The following is a 20,698-nucleotide window of genomic DNA, read 5'->3' as shown; positions in this document are numbered from 1 at the left end:
TCTTTCATTTCTATCTTTTCTAATTGTCTATTTATTTTTTTGTTTTTGTTTCATTTTTATTTTGTTTTGTTTTCCTTTTTTCTTCGTTTTATTGCGTTTTCTCTTCACATTAGATTTTTCCCTTTTCATTTCTTATTTCTCTTTCTTTTTAATGCTTTTCAATGTCTTTTCTTGTTTTGATTTTTCATTCATTTTATTTCATTTATAAAACTCATGCATTCACTAGATGCGCCTTTATTCATGCTCAAACCTTGAGCATTCGTGGCGGAGTATTAGCGTCTCCGCTTCAAATGTCAAAGGCCGCAGCCGTCGCGGTGGCGGCGATGGCTGCGGCCACCTGCGCCGAACGTGACGTCACTCGGTTTCGCGCATGCGCAGAACTCGCCATTCAGTTACTCGAAGCTCGCTTCCGACCCTCGTAGTGAAGCTTTTCGCTTTAAAAAAAAAACAGTTATCGTGTGAGAAGCGCATGGGGAGGCTCTTCAATGCTTTGTTCATAAAAATTGACAGGGGTTTTATAGTTTAACCGAGTAGATCTGCGAAAGCAGGTGTTCATTCTTCAATTGGAGAGGACGTTTAAACTCCCTTAGGGGGTGTGGCATGATATCTTTATTGGGTTAATGCCCATGTATGCTGAATTGGTAATTCCTACTTAAGATTCATAGATGGCGGCGAGTCCTTATAAACCACTAGCAGAGCACTGGCGCAGCGGTTAAGCGATGCGCCACTGCACTGGCAGGTGGCTGTTTCTATCCCAGCCACCCGTCGGGAATTTGCGACCAATGTTGCTCTTCCGGAGCAACCTCTCGCGCAGATGGCCCGACGCTCGTGCGAACTTACCCGAGCTTACCCGAGTAGCTAGGCAACCCAGGGGGCAGCAGGGGGGTCCACGGACCACGCGACCAGCGGTTAGACCTGGCGTAGTATTTATTGCTTTCGCAATAAAACAATTTTTAATGGTTTTGGCATTTACTCTTTGGTTTTGAGGAAAGGAAAATGGCGCAGTATCTGTCTCGCATATGTCGGTGAACTGCTGAACCGCGCCGTAGAGAAGGGAGGATGGGAGTGAAAGAAGAAAGAGGGAAAGAGGTGCCGTAGTGGAGGTGTCGGGAATAATTTCCACTACCTGGAGATCTTTAACGTGCGCTAACATCGCACAACACATGGGCGCCTTTTGCGTTTCGCCTCCATCGAAACGCAGCCGCCACGGTCGGGTTCGAACCCGGGTGCTTCGGCGCGGAAGGCGAGCGCCTTAACCACTGATCCACCACGGCGGGGTTTTTTTATTTTTATTTTTTAATCCGTAGTTACTGTTTTATCATAGACGCGCGAAAGAAAGCGGTCAGCTTTGAGTGGGCCTAGCGGGTCCATTTAGAGCGCATATAGCAACAAATGCTGGAGCTGTAGAGGCACGAGAGGTGCTTTGTTGCGGAAGCAACACTGCGCTAGGTATGAGCGATTTCGCGGAGCCCCGGAGAGCCCCAACTGCGCATGCGCGAGGAGCAATTGACGTCAAAGCAGCGCGGACCCCCCGCCGACTCGTCCGCTGCGCGGGTGACTCAGAGGTGCCGCCGCCCCTGCGATTGCCGCGCCGTTGCTTCCGCAGTTCTACTCGGGATGGCCATTGTTCAAACCACAGCCAACTTTTTGTGACATTTCAGGGTGGTTGGTGGTGATGGTGGTAATGTACAGGCGGGATTAGCCTTAGAGTGTCGTATCGGAAATTGCTCCGCCTGAGTAACTGATTTAAGGGATGGTGCGCGTCTACCACTCTTTTACAAGGACAGTGTCCTCTAAACACTTCAAGAGCTAGTCTGGCCGGATCTCTAAAGATAGAACTTCGGTTTCAAGAAATTACCATTCGGTGATTTAGTATTGTAATTCTTGTCCACTTTTGGCTGTTTAAATGCTGTTCTATACTTTCAGAAAAAGTACCCATTAACTGAAAGTAGTTGTTCATAAATGATGCATATTTTGCTGAAATCCTGGAACCTGAAGTTATTCTGAAAACTAAGCTTCGTATGAGTCTTCTGGCCCCAAATGGAGCCAACTGTATCGTTTAACAACAATAAAATTCACGCGATAAGTAGTTAATAAGCTTACAAGTTTGTAGCATAGCATCTTAACGCCATAGTTCGCGCGATTTCGCAGATCCTCCTAAATCTCATAAAAGCGAGCGTCTTGGATCTTTCTATTTTGGTTTTCGACGGGATATACCCTCAAGTGGTTTGTTTTTCTTTCTAATTCCCGTTTCGTATTGTTTTCCTACAATATGCTGATAAACTTCGGGCAGTGGCTCTGATTTTCGTTCTCTGAAAAGTGGTTGGTAATGTGTCAGATATGGATCATGCATTATTGCTCGAACGGCCTTTTTTAACACGATGGCGTAGAGGGGCTCGTGCCACAGAAGATCCGGCGTCGCCGTCGGCGTCGTAGACCCTCAGCGAAAAACGCACGAAAAATCCCCAGAGAAGCAATAGCCTAGGAAGGAGGTGGGCCAACTAGGTCACGTGACCTTGTGGAGTCATCACAACCTACACGCTGAATATTGAGAAAACTTTGCATCGTGGCAGATGCCAGTTAAATTAGTCATTGTTTTGCTCGCGAAGAGCAACCTGGGTAGAGCAAGCCCCACCGGTGGCAGAACCTGCCATCGCAGGGGCAGTGACACATTGCTTAAACGCTGCAACATTGCGCCAAGATTGGTATGAGGGCTCTGAGGTATCTATGAATGTTAGAAAATTACCATTTCTGCATATATGGACATTAACCCATTAAAGGTGCACTCAAGAGGAATCTGAACTTGTCTTGGGAACTCGATCTACACGTTCCAAGCTTTCTTAGAAACTTCGATTTATTGCCCTGTGCGGCCGATTTCCCTAATTAAATCGAATTAACGTCCGGCTCCCCCCCTTTTTTTAAATTCTCCCCCGTACTGTGGGCGGAGTCGACCAACGCGTGGAGTGCCTTTCACCCAGTCCCGTAGCAGCTTGCCGCTCTGCCATCGGCGGAGTAATACGTAGTGTGCCGTAGTAGCAAATAGTCCGTGCGTATTTTTATTTCTGCGGGCTTATTTTGCGGCTATATTATCGGCGAATGAAGCTATTTATTCATGGAAACCTAGAAAATAAAATAAAGCGAAAGCAAAGCCCCCACGAAGCTGGCTGAAAGGCACTTCACGTGTTTGTCGACTCCGCCCACCGTTCGGGGAGAATTCAAAAATTAAAGGCGGGAGCCGGACGTTAATTCGATTTAATTAGGGAAATCGGCCACACAGGGCAATAAGTCGCAGTTTCTAAGAATGCTAGGAACGTGTAGATCGAGTTCCCGCGGCAAAAAGACAAGTTCAGAATTATCTTTAGTGCACCTTTAAGTTATCGCGTCATATCCTTGGGGTTGAGGTCAAGTCCCCTCTAATTTTTTTTTTCCATTATATGCAATTGAATAATGTTTCTTAAAGCGGACATCTCCGACTCTAAATAACAATTTCTGATTATTAACCTTTTGCAAAACTCAAAGTCAGCGTTCCTGCAAAACAAAAACCCCTCTACCATGGCGAAGCGGATCGTGCTAGGGGAAGAAGCTTGGTGGAGCATTAAACACTTCTATTCAAGGCTTTATGATGTGAAAGGGTGCCGCACTAATGTGACATTAGGCGTCTCCGCGTTGCACCCTATGGTGAAGGAGTTTGCGCTTTGCCGAGAAGCTGTCTTATAGAGTTTTTCAAAGGGTTCATTGATATAGAAAGCGAGTTATAAATAAGAAGTTTTACATTTCCTCGGGGGTAATGTCTCAGTTTTGAAAGAACTCCGGATACTCGGGATATTTTTCGTCCTGTCGTGTCCACTTGCATATTTCAAGACATAGCTGTTCAAAAGAGCACTCCCAAAAAGTTAACAAGTACAATGTCAATGATCAAGTTTTCAAACTGCAATTCATATTGCAAATGGATTTTTCGGCTTTTCTATCGAATAAGGAGAGTTTTGTTTGGTTTGCATTCATGAAAAGAGAATTCGTGTTCGACTAAATTGAAAGCTTTATTGTGTAATTGTTGCTAATGCGAAATTTGAGCGTATCTTGATTTTGCGATATACTGAGGCAGAAAACTTAGACGACGCTTAAGCGGCCTTAAATAGTGCAATGCAAAGTAAATTGGTAAACTGGTTTTTGAGGAAACGAAATGGCGCAGTATCTGTGTCACATATATCGGCGGACACCTGAACCGCGCCATAAGGGAAGGGAGGAAGGCCTCTAAACAATCGCACTGTGCGAATGTAGTGCTGCGCGGCGCGTTGCAACCCTTTCCCGGCTGCGGCGTCCTCTTCCGCCTTGGCTGCGCCCTGCGTGAGCGCGTCGCAACGTGCGTGTCCCATTGCTTAAAAATTCAGGGGGCACTTTGGCTCTCTAAAGTGCTGCAAGGCGAAAGCGTTTCTTGGCCACTGTTTGTTTTTATTTACTTTCTTAGTTTTCACATTTTGTTTTTTAATTTATTTTTGCTCCTTTTCTTAATTTCATTGTTTTTTATTTCCACATCTTATTTTCATTTAGTTTTTATTTTTGTTTATTTCCTTATTTTTATTTTCCTTTTCTTGACTTTACTCCTTTTATTTTATTTATGAAGCCCATGCATTCACTAGATGCGCCTTTATTCATGCTGGAACCTTGAGCCTTTTAAGCAGTGACGCCGAAAGGCGGACGAATCTGCCGACGCGTCTGTCGACACTCCTGCCGACGCGTCTGTCGACACGGCTGCCGACGCCTCTGTCGACACGGCTGCCGACGCCTCTGTCGACACTCCTGCCGACGCGTCTGCTAACGACAATATGAGGCATTAAAGGTTTTCGCCTTAAAAAAGGAAAGCTGGAGCCAGAAAGGGCGCGTCCTCGCTCGGAGCAAGGTACGAGGCGCGTGACCCGCACTTTCGTGTGCCCGTTCCCTTGTAAAGGGCGTGGACTCTATAAACAATCCCCATAGTACCCATCCATGAATGTGCTGGTTGACGATTCGACAGCCGATTCATGGCTCACTCAAGTTCCGACTAGCAGTTTTGTGGTAGATCTTGCGCTGACTCGAAAGTAATCAGCCACGCACCTGTGCGACATTGAAAGTGCCCACAACCCTCCCGCAAGTAATCGCATCACTTAGGCAAGGCAGTGCGGCGGTTTCAATAAATCGCCCAACGTGCGCCTTTGAAACAGACAGCAATCAGTCGAACTTTCTTCATGATCTATCACGATGTGTCCCTGATCTTGCGGGACGAGGAGAGCTACGTTGAGTTTTTGCGGCTGTTTCAAGTGTACAGCGAGCTGTCCGGCGCCCAGCTGAACAGGGGCAAGAGTAGGGCGTTGCGTTTTGGCGCGTTCTCCTCACACCTGTTGCGCGACGTGCAGTGGGTTTCGGCCGTGACGGTTTTAGGGGTTTATTTCCTCGCGTCCGGTGAGCCGGCTCGCGAGACGTGGACCCGGCTTAGAGTGACCGCTGAGAAACGGTTGTCAGTGGCGGCGCGATTCCGTCTCTCCCTCGCGGACCGCGCATTTATCATCCGCGCGTCGGTGTGCGCCCCACTGTACTATGCCGCACGCGTCGCCCACCCACCCCGCACCTTCACGCGCCGTTTGGCCACTTTATGTGGCTCGTTCTTTTGGGCAGACGGAGTCTGTAGCGCGCGCGCTCCTCCGGCTTCCTACTAACGTAGGGGGATTCAGCATTCCCCACCTGCCCACATTCTGCAACGTGCTCGCGTTGCGGGCGACCAGCGACCTGGCTAACCAGGCCGGCTACCCGGGCAGGGCGCTCCTGTCATACCTACTCGGTACGTCGCGCTCCCTTTTCTTTCCCGAGCAGAGTGTCAGCCCGACAGCCTTCCAGCAGCCTCGGTTTCTCCAGCGAGTCTGCCAGACGCTCAGGTCCCTCCCTCACCGCAGCGCTGCCAGAGGTGGAGCTTTTTTCAACTCCCGCCTCTCGGGTATGCGGGCTCCTGGCCATAAAAAAAGCCCCACAGAAGAAATTGGCGCTTAGCAGAGAGGTGCGATGGCGGGACCTGACGTCGTCATCCCTTCCCGCAGACGTGAGAGACTTTCGCTGGTTGCGGGCCTGGCGGGCCCTGCCTACGGCAGACCGCCTGGCGGCTTGGGGCGTGGCCCCTTCCGACCGATGTCCGCAGTGTGGCCTTGTTGAAACCTTGCCGCACGCAGTCTTTGAGTGTTCTGTCGCCAGGACATTTTGGGTTCTCATGTCTAGAATGTTTGGAGCGACCCTGGGCCCCAACTCCAGGTTTCGCGACCCTTTCGTACGCATGCTTCTTTGCGTCGGGGCATTCGTGCTGTGGCGCCAGAGAGGTGTGGCGGCTCTGCAGGGACGACCACAGAGGGCCATGTACCCTATGTTACAACGGGTACGTGCACACATGTTGGCCCAAGCGTGCATGGACCTCGTGTCGCTGGAGGAGCACCAGTTCCTTCGGCGCTGGTCCACCCGCTTCATCGTCGCGGGCAGGGGCCGTGTGTCGGTGCGGCTCCTGCCATATTAAGTGTGGCGCGCCTGTGTGGTGCGCGTGTTTCGTACACGATGTTCGCTCGTTATGTTCATGCCCGAAGTTTGCGCGCGAGGTATGTGTGCGTTGTTCGCGCGTTTGTGCGCGTTATGTTGGTGTGCGCTATGCTCGCGCCCGGAGTTTGTGCGCGAGGTGTGTGTGCGTTATTCGCGCGTTATGTTTGTGCGCGGGTATTTCCATCCGGCGTGCTTCCCCCGCGCGTATGCACCCCTGAACTTTCTTGGACATCTCGTGGTTTTGGACTATTTAAGTGCCCTGCGCGTGTGTGTGTGCACCGGGCGACATCAGTCGCCGCAATATATGTTTGTTTTTGTAGAGGGACCGAGGTCCCTTTTTGGTCCTGGGTTCAATGAACTTCTCTTAAAGCCAAACTACAACTACAACTATTACTACAACTATTACAACTATTACTACAACTATTACAACTATTACTACAACTTATTGAAGGCTCGCTACAAGACTGTGTTGCGGCAGTCGTCGCACGCTGCCAGCCGGGCCCTCGTTCAGGGCAGGCCCGTAGCCGAACCATCGGTCTTGCGGCAGGTTCGCGCTGGCGCCCTCGAGGAGGATGCGTCCGCATTCATTGCGGAAATCGCGCTGCCCAACGTGGCCACGAGTAGCCGCGCCACGAACATCCGCGACGTCCTCACACGCCACATATTCGAGCTGTTCGCCTCTAGTGTCGAGCGGGCGGGCGACCCCGCGTTCCGCGACGCACTCCGCGGTTTCTGCCAGGGCCTCCCCGTAGTTGAGGACGAGCTCTCGCAGCAGCTCTGCGCACCGGTGACGCGAAATGAGCTTCGCGCCACAGTAGCAAAAATGAATGCTGCCTCGGCACCCGGACCTGACGGTATCCCCATCAGTTTTTACGCAAAGCTTTACGACGTCTTAGAGGGTTCTCTGCTCGATATGATCAACAGCTTTCTGACGGACGGAGCCCGACCAGCGTCTTTCAGAGAGAGCCGAGTCGCGCTCATTCTGAAGCCCGGCGGGTGCCCATCTGACCCGCAGGCGTGGCGCCCGATCACTCTGCTCAATGCAGACTACAAGATCGTAGCGTCACTGCTGGCAAACAGGTTGAGCGCGATTCTGCCCTCAGTGGTCAGCCCTGCGCAAACGTGTAGCGTGCCGGGCCGTTCGGTGTTTTCCGCTCTCGCACTTACTCGTGACTTGTTCACGTTCACCTCGAGAGCGGGGATCCCGGGCTGCTTTGTCTCGCTTGACCAGTCCAAAGCTTTTGACCGTATCGAGCACCGGTACTTGCTAGGCGTTCACGAGGCTTTCGGCTTTCCATCGGCCTTCATAGCGAGAGTCGGGCTCCTTTACTCGGGGCTTACGGCCCGTCTGACAGTCAACGGAGCGGTCAGCGCTCCTTTTTGTGTCTCTAGAGGGATTAGGCAGGGCTGCCCCTTGTCGCCCATGTTTTGTTTTATGCCTAGACCCACTGCTGCGTCGCATCGCCGGGAGCCCGTCTGTGCGGGGTTTCCCACTGCCAGTCCACGGCCAGGTTAAGGTTTCGGCATACGCCGACGATGTGTCCCTGTTCCTGCGGGACGAGGACAGCTACATAGCGTTTTTACGGCTGTTTAAGTGTACAGTGAGCTGTCCGGTGCCCTGCTGAACAGGGACAAAAGTAGAGCGTCGCGCTTTGGAGCGTTCTCCGCAGACCTGTTGGGCGACGTACAGTGGGTTTCGGCCGTGCAAGTTCTGGGGGTTTATTTCCTCGCATCCCGTGAGCCGGCCCGCGAGACGTGGACTCGCCTTAGAGAGACCGCCGAGAAACGGTTGACAGTGGCGGCGCGATTCCGCCTCTGCCTCGCGGAGCGCGCATTTATCATCCGCGCGTCGGTGTGCGCCCCACTGTGCTATGTCGCTCGCGTTGCCCACCCACCCCGCACCTTCATGCGCCGTTTGGCCACTTTATGTGGCTCGTTCTTCTAGACAGGAAAGACGGAGTCTGTAGCGCTCGCGCTCCTCAGGCTTCCCACTAACATGGGGGATTCAGCCTTCCCCACTTGCCCACGATATACAATGTGCTCGCTTTGCGGGCCACCAATGACCTGGCTAACCAGGCCGGCTACCCGGGTAGGGGGCTACTGGCTTACGACGTACCTACTCGGCACGTCGCGCTCCCTTTTTTTCTCTAAGCAGAGTGTTGGCCCGACAGCCTTGCAGAAGCCTTGGTTTTACCAGAGAGCCTGCCAGACGCTCAGGTCCCTCACCGCAGCACTGCCAGAGGTAGAGTTATTTTCAACTCCCGCCTCTCGGATATGCGAACTCCTGGCCATCAAAGAAGCCCCACAGAATAAATTGGCGATAAGCAGAGAGGTGCGATGGCGGGACCTGACGTCTTCATCTATTCCCGCAGACGTGCGAGACTTCGGCTGGCTACGGGGCTGTCGGGCCCTACCTACGGCAGATCGCCTAGCGGCTTGGGGCGTGGCACCCTCCACGCGATGTCCGCAGTGCGGTCTCGCAGAGACAGTGCGACACGCGCTCTTTGAATGTGCAGTCGCCAGCACATTCTGGGTCCTTATGTCCCGTATGTTCGGGGCGACCCTTGACCTTAATTCCAGATACCGCAGCCCCTTTGTACGCATGTTGCTTTGAATCGGGGCTTTTGCTCTGTGGCGCCAGGGAGATGTAGCGGCTCTGCAAGGACGGCCGCAGAGGGCCATGTACTCCGTGCTACAGCGGGTGCGTGTACGCATGTTGGCACAAGCGTGCGTGGACCTCGTGTCGCTGGAGGAATTCCTTCGGCGCTGGTCCACCCGCTATACCGAAGTGCGGCGAGGCCGTGTGGTCCTACTACCCCTGCCGTACTAGTGAGCAGGAAAGTAGGTGTTGTGCGCGTGGTCCTGCTGTGTGGCGTGGACTGAAGAGACACCAGTGCGCGGCGAACACCGCAACGTGAACTCCTTGTGACTGTGCCCCGAACTTTATTGGGCTCCTCGCATGTGTGTTTTTCTCGCGCCTTAGCGGACTTCGGTTGTTTGTGTGTCACTCTTTCTTTCGAGGGACAGGAGTCCCTGACACAACTTTAGTCAATAAAATTCTCTTTAATCTGTTCAGTCGTTTTCATATGTCATCCAAGAATAATTTTTTTCCGAACACTGGTGGTTGCAGTGCATGTTCTAAGCATGATGGAGGAAGTCTCTACGTAATAGTCGGCGCTGAATGCGACGCTTCTCGCCTCACGACGCCGTAGTCCTCTCTTTCACTTTTCACCTTTCTGTAGTAGATGTAGTAGTCGACACAACGAACGTCCAGATAAAACAAATAAATGGGCAGGTTTATTAGCCTGCGAAGGTTACATAAGAACACAGAAAAGACGGAGCACAGCACGCATGTCCTTTTCCGCAAGCGAGTTCGTACGGCACTGCCCGTGTCCCTCTCTCCGACCGGATGTCGAGGGGGCCCCGGTAACCGGCGAGCAGCGTCCAGATGTGGCTCCGCGCCTCTCGGGCCTCCCGCTGCTCTTCCAAGAAGGGGAGCGTGGTCGCCGGTGCTCGGAGAATGGGGACCGTCGCAGGACTCGAACGGCCGGCGTCCCCTGTGCACTTGCACGGCCGCTTGATGCATAGCGCAAAGCGAGGTTTGCGCTTTGTATCTAGCGGCCGTGGCACTTGTCTCCAGAAACCGGAGCGCCTCCGTCGACAGCAGTCGGCCATCCTTCTCCTTTCCAGCCGCCCTCGGTTGGGGTGCATCTTCTCTTTATCTTCTTTCTTTTCTCAAGCCTCAGTTACCTCATCCTCGTCGTTGTCCGACGAATGATCCTCGCTTGCCACCGTTCCCAGCTGAAAGCGCTTCATCCTGTCCGCCGCCACGACGCCTTCATAGAACCGCTGCGTCCGCTGGACCTCTGGGAAGTCTTGCACTTTGTATCTCTCGTTGGGAAGTGTTTCCACGACGATATATGGGCCTCTGTACTTTTGGCACAATTTACTGGACTCCCCCGTTGCAGCTGGTTCCCTCTCCAGCAACACCATGTCGCCTGGTTGGTAGCTCGGCGCGGTCTTTCTTCGTTTATTGTAGTTTCTTCTCTGCTTTTCTTGGTCCCGGCGTATGTTGTTGTCGTGTCCGGTCGCTGTGTTGAATGCAGCGAAAGACGCACACGGTACTTTAAGACTTCGTTTATTTAAAGCCGATGAGGGTGCGACCAGCGTCGACCGAGGCAGGAGCCGAACTGGCCGCCCGAAGAAAGGAGGGAGTGGAGAAGCGTCCACGGCAGGGAGTGGCTTCCCAGAACAGGAGGAGGGTGCGGGGGCGCACCGTGGGGGGGCATCCGGCGACAGCGTGCGACGAGGGGCAAGCGGTCGTTAGGAGGAGGATGCGAGTGGTCGTTAGGAGGAGGATTGAGTGGTCGTTAGGAGGAGGATGCGAACTGTCGTTAGGAGGAGGACGCGGGGGCGCACACACACAAAAGCAATAAGGGGACACAACACTTCCTTCCCCCTTAGAAAGTTGCCTGGTATCGTGCAGGGGGTCGGCGCTCACGCGTGGAGGCGCGCTGGCTTTGTGCGCTCGGGGGAGAAACACTTGTAGGCTGGCTGTTGTTCGCTGTGTCTCCTGGGTCTGTCCTGGGCGAAGTCTCTTCTTCCGGGAAGAGGTGCCAGGCTATGTGGGAAAATGGTGCACGTGTTCTCTCCGCTGGCGGACAGCTCTCAGACGGCGTCGTAAATCTACGCAGCTGGTTGAGATGTCGGCGTGCTACTGTGCCATGTATGTTGACGAGCCAAGAGCGCAGGCCTATGCGTCTGACAATTGTAGCTTCCTCCCAGCGTGGCTTTTTCAGAAACTGTCGGGCGAGGACGCGCTGCCCCTCATTAAGCGTGCCGCAGCGCGGAATTGCTTTTTCTTCCCGGAACGTCTCTGCCTTTGGCTCGGGGAGGATGGCTGTGAGCTGGGTTCGCATTTCACACTCGAACATCATTTTCGAGGGGGTCTCGCCTGTTGTGCTCTGAACCGTCGTGTGCTGCTTGAAGAGAAAGCGCGCAAGGCGGCGCTGCAGCGAGCCTGTCTGATCTCTTTCAAGGGCGCGTTTTAGCTCGGCTACGTAGCGCTCGGCTTGTCCGTTTGTCGCTGGGTGGTAGGGGGCCGATGTAACTGATGAGATCCCGTTGTCGCGATAAAACTTGAGGATCTCCGCAGACACAAACGGTGTTCCGTTGTCCGACACTACCTTGCGCGGCAGGCCGAACGTTGCAAATAGTGATCGGAGGTTGTCAATGACTGCTGCCGAAGTCGTCTGTCCCATTTGCCTTATCTCAAGCCACTTTGTGTAGGCATCTACGACCACAAGGAAAGTGCAGACCTCAATTGGTCCTGCAAAATCAATGTGCAGTGTGTGCCATGGTGTGTCTGGCTTTTCCCATTCTGGGACAGGAGCTTTCGGCGGGGCGCTCCGGCTGCTCTGGCAAGGCTTGCATTCTCGCACCACTGTTTCGATGTCGTTGTCAATGCCAGGCCACCACATGTAGCTTCTGGCACACTTTTTCATTGCAACGATGCCCCGATGTCCGGCGTGGATGAGAGACATAGCTTGTGCGCGTAGTTCTCTCGGCATCACAACTCGGGACCCAAATATGATGCAGCCGCGATGGGTGCTCAACTCTGTAGCTCGCCTGCGGTAAGCGTCGAAGTTGTCCCCTTTGAGTTTATGCACGTTGCCTTGTTGAACAGCTGTGTAAACTAGCCGGAGAGCTGCGCACTTCTGCGTAGATGCTGCAACTGTGCCTGCTGTAAGCGGAGGTTCTGGCAGTGCTTCGAACATCAGAACGTCTCCTGGTGGAAATGGTTCGTCAACAGTTGCGTCTAGTGGCAGACGGCTTAGCGCATCGGCGTTTTGATGTTTACTCCCATTGCGGTAGACCAGAGCGTAGTCGTACGCTGAGAGTTTGATGGAATGCTGCGTCGGCTCGATGACACCTTGCTGCTCCAGTTTGTCCAACTCTTTTTCAACTGAATCTCGGAGAGCAAACGGCACCGGCCTGGCCTTCAGAAATTTGGGTTGCGCGTTGTCCAACAACTCCAGTGTGACCGGGGGCCCTTCGTTTCCTGGAATCTCTTCCGAGAATACTCTTTCGTATTTCTCTTGCTGTTGCTCAACCATGTTCTGGCTCGGCGTCTGGTGTATGCCGCATATCATCACGCCTAGTGGAGAAAACCAGTTTCTCCCTAGAAGGCTTGATCCTGTGCCCTTCACAACAAGCAGAGGTAGCGTATGGGTCTGGCCGTTGTAGTTAACCTGCACGTTGGCAGAGCCCAATAGTGGCAGATTCTGTCCTGACCACGTTCGCAGGTGCGTGTCGCCTTGTTGCAGGGCGGGTGCGTCAGATGGCCATGAAGTTCGGAACGTGTCCTCACTGATCAGAGTACAGGCTGCGCCGGAGTCCACCTCGAACTTAATCAGCTGGTGATGTACGCTTACTTCTGTAAAAATCTTCGGTCGCGTGCCGAGATTCATGGCGTTCAGGTCGTACAACACAGATGGTGTTGCTGATGTTGTTCCATGGAGATCAGATAGCGGCGTATTCTCTGAGGCGTTGACGCTGTGATTAGGCTGGGAAGGTGACTTTATCTTGGCAAGTCTCCGTTTCGTAATGCATGCTCTTTCGATATGCCCTCGCTTGTGGCAAAAATTACACGTGGCTGACTGGAATCGACATCCCTGGGGGTTGTGTTGGTCGTCACACCGCCAGCAGCGTTGTGCCTTTTTGACCGATTTTACAACAGAAGGCTTGCGCACCTGGTTGCTTGTCTGGTGTACCGGCTCGGTGTTCCGGCGAATCCCTCTCTGCTGGTGACCGGCGCTCTCCGCTCGAACGGCGATGTCGTAAGCTTTGCTGAATGTGAGGTCCTTCTCAGCGAACAGGCGCTGCTGCAGTGACTCGTCACTCAGTCCGCACACAAATCTGTCGCGTAACATCACGTCCAAGGGAAGCATGGTGGTGTTAGCAGAAGAAGCTGCGTCTCCCTCCTGCCCGGTAGCTGTTGTCGACAGCGTTCCAAAATTGCAGTCGGCAGCGAGCTTCTTGAGCGCGGCTACGTAGGCGCTCACAGTTTCTCCTCCCAGTTGATCTCGTCGTTGGAAGCGAGCCCGGCTGTAGACCTCGGATGGCCTTGGGTCGTAGTGCTTTTGCAGCGCTTTTACGATGTCGTCGTAAGACACTGCCGCTGGTGTGCTTGGCTGAATAAGGGCGCAGACAGTATCGTAGGTCTGCTCCCCGCACAGCGTCAGCAGGTTGGCCCTCTTCAAGGCTGGGTCTGTGATGTTGTTAGCTTCAAAGTAGAACTGAAGGCGTCCAACCCACGATGACCACGATGAGCCGTTGAATTCTGGTATCTGATTGGGAAACCCTCGCGTAGCCATGGCTTGTCAATAGCGTTGCGTAGCGCGGGTCGAATCCACTTTCTCGTCGCCACTGTCGTGTCCGGTCGCTGTGTTGAATGCAGCGAAAGACGCACACGGTACTTTAAGACTTCGTTTATTTAAAGCCGATGAGGGTGCGACCAGCGTCGACCGAGGCAGGAGCCGAACTGGCCGCCCGAAGAAAGGAGGGAGTGGAGAAGCGTCCACGGCAGGGAGTGGCTTCCCAGAACAGGAGGAGGGTGCGGGGGCGCACCGTGGGGGGGCATCCGGCGACAGCGTGCGACGAGGGGCAAGCGGTCGTTAGGAGGAGGATGCGAGTGGTCGTTAGGAGGAGGATTGAGTGGTCGTTAGGAGGAGGATGCGAACTGTCGTTAGGAGGAGGACGCGGGGGCGCACACACACAAAAGCAATAAGGGGACACAACAGTTGTCGATGGCCTTCTCTCTTAGTTTCAACATACTGGCGTCCAGCTCCAGTGCGATTTCGTCGTCAACTGAGTCCCCAGTCACGTTCCGGGGGCGAAAGTTGAAAAGCAGAGTGAATGGAGTCGTCTTTGTAGCTCGGTTTACCGTGTTGTTGATTCCCCATTGCACCTGCGTGAGCGCTTCGTCCCAGTCCTTCCCGTCGCTTCGTTCGGATAATCTGGCAATCGCAGGGGTTATCATTCTGTTGTACCTCTCGACTTGTCCGTTGGCACGAGGCGTGCAAGTTGCGTTTTTCACGTGGATTATGCTGAGAGTCTTACAGTAGTGCTCGAATTGTCGGCTGGTGTAGGCAGTTCCCTGATCGGTAACCAACCGTCGTGGGGCCCCGAATATGGAGACGATGTCCCTGAGAAAGCTTTTGGCGTAGCCCGACGCGGTGCTTCGCACGGCCCGAATGAGCACAAACTTAGTGAAGCCGTCCACTGCCACAATCACGTGTGTATTGCCACTCTTGCTGCGGATAAATGGGCCCAAGTGATCCATATGAATGGTGTCGAATGGCACGGCCACTTTTTCGATGCTGTGCAGCTTTCCAGGTTTTTTTCCAGACGGAACCTTTCGATACAAACACTCTAAGCAGCACGAGATATGTCGCTTCACGTACCGGCGCATTCTATGAAACCAGTATTTGCTTTCGAGCAAGGCCATGGTTTTGTCAACTGCAAAGTGACCCACATCGTCGTGGCATCGTCTCACGACCTGCCAACGTGCCGCTCGTGGCACTACCCATAGCAGACGCTCGTCGCCGTTGTTGCCACACGTTCTCCTGAAAAGCCTGCCTTCAACCAGGACATATTCTTTTCTGATGCGCTCTGCTTCTTTCGTCTCTGATGATCCCTTTAGGGAATCCATGATCGACTGTAATGTTGAGTCCGTCTTCTGTGCTAGCGTTAGCCAGTCTTCGTTGGAGAGCTCTGTTACAAAGACATTAATTCCACTTGCAACGTCAACTTCTTCAGCTTCCGACGCAGAAGCCCTGCTGAGGGCGTCGACGTGGCTCATTCTAGCTCCTGTTCGGTGCTCTACATCAAACGTATACTCTTGCAACTTTACATACCACCTGCCGACACGTGGCACCAGGTCTCGCTTTGACAAAGCAGTTCTCAATGAGTTGCAGTCCGTAACAACAAGAAACTCGGTTCCGTACAGGTATGGTCTAAGCTTGTCAATTGTCCACACAACGGCTAATGCTTCCAGTTCGTATGAATGGTACCGTTCCTCGTCTCGTGTGGTGCTACGGCTAACATACATAGCGGGGTGCATGAGGCCGTCTGGTTGCTCTTGCAACAGCACTCCTCCGAGGCCGACCTTGCAAGCGTCGGTGTGCACTTCCGTTCTCGCTCCGTGTGCGTAAAGTGCCAGCGTTGGCTTGCTCATCAGCTGTCTTTGTAGCTGCCTGAATGCAGTCTCTTGAACGTCGTCCCAGCGCCATTATTGTCCCTTGCAGAGCAGGATTGTAAGTGGCTTGGGTATCATGGCAAATCCAGCCACAAAACGTCGGAAATAGCTGCAGAGGCCCAGGAAGCGTCGGAGGTCGTGGACGTTTGCTGGTGTAGGAAAATTTGCAATCCCTATCAACTTGAGGCTGTCGGGGTTGATGGTCGTTGCGGCAATTTCATAACCCAAGTAGCTAATTTTCTCTTGGAAGAAGGAGCACTTTTTCAAGCGCAGCGTTAGACCAGCCGAATGAAGGAGCTCAAGTACCTCGCCCAAGCTGTCTAATCCTTCCTCAAACGAAGCCGATGGAATCAGCAGGTCTTCCATGTAGGCCATGACCCTCGTGTGTCTAAGGGAGCCGAGGACAGTGTTTATGATGCGCTGGAACACGCTCGGTGCGTTCACAAGTCCGAATGGCATGCGTGTGAATTCGTAGTGTCCATCCGGAGTAACGAACGCTGTCTTCTCTCGTCTCTCTTTATCGATTGGCACCTGATAATAGCCGCACGCAAGGTCTAGGCTAGTGAACAGCCGTTTATCATGTAGCCTGTCAAGTTGGTCATCAATCAACGGTAGCGGATACCTGTTCTTTTTCGTTATTTTGTTGAGGGCTCGAAAGTCTACGCAAAACCGCTTCTCGCAATTCTTCTTTGAAACAAATAGGATAGGGTTCGCGTAAGCAGAGTTAGAGTCCGTTACTACTCCAGCCTCCTTGAGTTCGTCAATCATTGTTCTCACAGCCTGCCTTTCCGAGTAGGCTAGGCGGTATGGGCGGTACGTTATAGGAGCGTCGGTGGTCATCTCAATCTTCATTTGCGCCGCGGCCGTGCACCCGATTTCTGAAAGGCACGTGCAAACCAGTCGCGGTACTGGTTAATCACTGCGACGAGTGCCTCTTTCTGCGTGGCAGAAATCGTTGTGCCAACCGTCAAATCTTCGCCCGAGATCGCCTTTACGGTTTTCTTTCGTTGCTGTTCGCGATCAGGGAGGGTTCGGTATTTTCTTCCATGCACAACGTTCCTCTCGCGATCTTCTGGTTTTGAGCGACAATCAGAGGAGATTCGGATACGTTTGCCACGGGCAGGCATATCTCGCCCAATTCATCTTCTCTTAATACGCAGCTTGGCACATACTCGCCGCTCGTCTCGCGCAGCCTGCCGCAAAAACGAAGATGTCGCTGTGCGTAACGTTGTCACTCCCAAGCGCAATGAACCCGACGTAATTAGGAGGTATGGCAACGGCCTCCTTCGCCCACAAGTTCACACGCCTCGGAGGTGCCTCGGAGGTAGGGCCGGTATAGCAAGATTGGTGAGAGTTCCGTCTTCGTTCTCCGACCCGTTACGCTCCTCGAAAATGCGCAAGGTGTTCTTACGGCGCACCACCGTAATGTTAGGCTGCTTAGTAAAGGGTTGACCGACAAGCAATGGGAGAGCCTGCACTTCGTCGCGGACAACGTGTACCTTGACGTCGGTCGTAGCCTGGTCCACCGTCAGCCTCGCTTCGAAGCTTCCCAGGGGTGTTGTTTTTCCCATTCCGAACCCTCTGATAGTGAATGGACGGCTGAGTGCTTCATAAGAGAGGTGTAACTTTTCCGCTTCGCTTTCTCGTATCGTTAAGCATTGGCTGCCCATGTCGATGTGCGCTTTGATCTCCTTCCCATTCACGTTGGCATCCATGAAGTACTTCTGATTTAGCACCATGCTGCCACTTGTACTGCTGCTTTCTTGGGCCAGGACGGCTGTTTTAGCTGTGTCGCTGGCTGTCGAGCCTTTCCTTGAATAGCAGTCTTTGCTCTCATGGCCTGCTTTTCCACAATTCGTGCAGCGCGGTCTACGCTGAGGTTTTGGACATGCTGCCGAGAAATGTCCATATGAAGAACAATTAAAACAAAGTGGCTCGCCTTTGTTGTTGAATTTTCGTCGGGGAGCCCTCGTCGATCCGTTGGCGCCAGCGCAGTGTTGAAGCTGAGGCGCCGCTGGTGACGAATTGTTTCCTCCTAGGACGCGATGAGGGTGCCGAATAGCTCGTGGTTGATACAGCGTCTTGGCTCTAATTTCCTTTATGACTTCTGTACGCTCGTAGAGCCGCTTCATGCACCTGAGCAACTCGTCGGGGCTGGCGTAGTCTCTGACGCTGAGGGACCGCACAAGATCTTCATTGTCGAGTCCAGTGATCAGGTATTCAATACAGGCCGTGTCGCCGACATTGCAGCGTCTTGCTTTCGCCAGCTTGTCGTAGAAGTACGCCTCTATACTTTCGTGGCGCTGTTTCTTGCGTGCTTCCATGTCCCGGAAGGTGTGCTGGAAACTGGATGCTGACGGAAATGCCTTTTTCAACTCGTGTTTCTACTCTGCCCAAGTGCGCTGGACATTCGTCAGGCCGTCGTACCACGTCTTGGCAACGCCTTGCAGCTTTGTGAGTGCGAAGCACGTCGTTTGCTGGTCGCTCCAACCGTACGCTGCAGCCAGGTTGTCTACCTTGTTCAGCCACATTTCGACTGTTGGCTGGTCGGTAGATGACGGGGCATAACTTGGCCCCAGTTGTGCGCTTGTCGTAGCCAGTCGTCCATCCACGACGCTTGATGTTCCCGTCGGTGGGTGATGTGGCGTTAGAGCCGCCTGCAGAAGCTGGGCTGCTCCCTGCAAGGCCTCACGTACTGCCGTCTGCACCGCAGCCTGCATCAGCGCCTGGAAGGCGAACGCCCCGGGGGCTCTTCCGTTGGGGTTGTCCAATCCGTGGCCGTCTACCGTGTCGGCGTTCATGGATCCCCGCCCTCAATTGGACTGCGCCTCGTAGTTTCGTAGAGTATCGCTTTCGCTGAGTGCCGCCTCCCTTGCCCCCACATCGTTGGGCGCGTCGCTGTCCGTTGAAAGGCCCGGTCGTGGTGCCACCTTCCGTCGTTGGCTTCGATCGGAGCATCATCGTGGCTTACGTGGTCGAAGCTCTCGTTGAAGGCGCCAGTTTTGCAAGGCAGTCTCGATCCCACTTCTGAAGATGTAGTAGATGTAGTAGTCGACACAACGAACGTCCAGATAACACAAATAAATGGGCATGTTTATTAGCCTGCCAAGGTTACATAAGAACACAGAAAAGACGGAGCACAGCACGCATGTCCTTTTCCGCAAGCGAGTTCGTACGGCACTGCCCGTGTCCCTCTCTCCGACCGGATGTCGAGGGGGCCCCGGTAACCGGCGAGCAGTGTCCAGATGTGGCTCCGCGCCTCTCGGGCCTCCCGCTGCTCTTCCAAGAAGGGGAGCGTGGTCGCCGGTGCTCGGAGAATGGGGACCGTCGCAGGACTCGAACGGCCGGCGTCGCCTGTGCACTTGTCTCCAGAAACCGGAGCGCCTCCGTCGACAACATTTCATTCCTACTTTTCTCTCTTCTACCACTACCCCTCCTCCACCTTGTCAGCCTCGCCCTCCCTTCAGCCTTCCCCGTGCTCCACTTTGCTGCCGGTTACGACGGCGATGCGCAAGCCAGGAAGGAACAGGTGTGCAAGAGCTGCGCGCTAAACCCTGGAGGGGACACTTGAGATGCGCTTTGAGTGTGCGACACGATATTGTCAATAGGCCCTTTCATCGGCCTGTTGTCCCCTTTGCGTGTCCCTTCGCAGGCACGGACACTTCTTTCTTTCACTGCAACTTCAACGCGACAGCATCAGAGATCCATCCCGCCCAAGCGCACCTTCTCTGCCGCCTAATTTCTGCCTACGGGACCATATATCCGGAATTGGTCATTCTGTACCTTACGCTCACAGATCGCGCAGAGTTCTCATACCCGTCCTAGACAATGTTGCATCGGTTAAGCGATGCGCCACTGCCCCGGCAGGTGGCTGTTTAAAACACAGCTGTTTAAAACACAGCCACCAGAGGGGATTGTGAGACCAAGGCTGCTCTTTTCGAGCACCCTCTCCGACCAATCATTAATTTAACTTCCACCTGCCACGATGGGCAGTTTTCTCACAATCCGGTTAACGCATTCAAACGGTCCACCGAGGATCGACTGAGAGCTTTTTTTTTTACTTTCATTTACTTTACTTGTCGAAGCAGATCCCATTTCAGCTCGTCGATGCAAAATTAGTGTGGTTCCTAGGTATACGGTTGAAGCTGTGACGAAGGTCTTGACGACCTGACCTCACTGTACCAACTGCCCGAACACCAGGGCAGATGCAAAAGACATCCTGCACTCATTTAACGCAGCCATTATCGCTCCTTATTTCTCTTATCCTTCCTCTTCTTCCTGGAATGCTTGGAAGAACAACAACGTTACTTGGCGGAGAAAGCGTTTTTTTTTTTATTGGGGCCCTAATAGTGACCTGAAATAACGTTTTCCACGTCCTCCTCGAAAGATGAAGTAACTGAGACGTTTCTCCACAGCTTCTTAATACAGCGGCGCCATGCGATTACATCTACATGTAAAGACGTTACTGCACCGGGGACAAAGGCATGGCAAAAGCAAAGGCAACAGCCAGAGAAGAGAGCACCTCCCCTGACCGTTGTATGGCCCGTGCAGGCTCCATTTACCGCGCCAAGTCAGAACATCTATCATTTATACAGGGTGTTTCACCTAAGACTTTCTGCAATTTTTAAAAATAAGCTATTTGAATTAGATGCGCGCTTTTTCTGGCATAGCATTTTCAGCGGTGTAGTAGATCATAATGCAGCTAAGACGTGCTAACTAGCAGGGTTGTTAACCAATATTTAATAGTTAACTTTTCAACTATTACCGTTGGGCTCCTTAATTATTGAGAGGCATGTAGCACACCGTAAGTAATGTCCATATCCGTTTTTAGAATTTCAAGAACGCGATTAACCTCGGCGCTGTGGCCCAACAAATTTTGGCTACCTCGAC

The sequence above is a fragment of the Amblyomma mixtum genome, chromosome 1 (assembly GCF_055824585.1).
Source record: "Amblyomma mixtum isolate Tamu chromosome 1, ASM5582458v1, whole genome shotgun sequence".
Lineage (NCBI taxonomy): Eukaryota > Metazoa > Arthropoda > Arachnida > Ixodida > Ixodidae > Amblyomma > Amblyomma mixtum.
Note: the sequence above shows the minus strand (reverse complement) of the source record.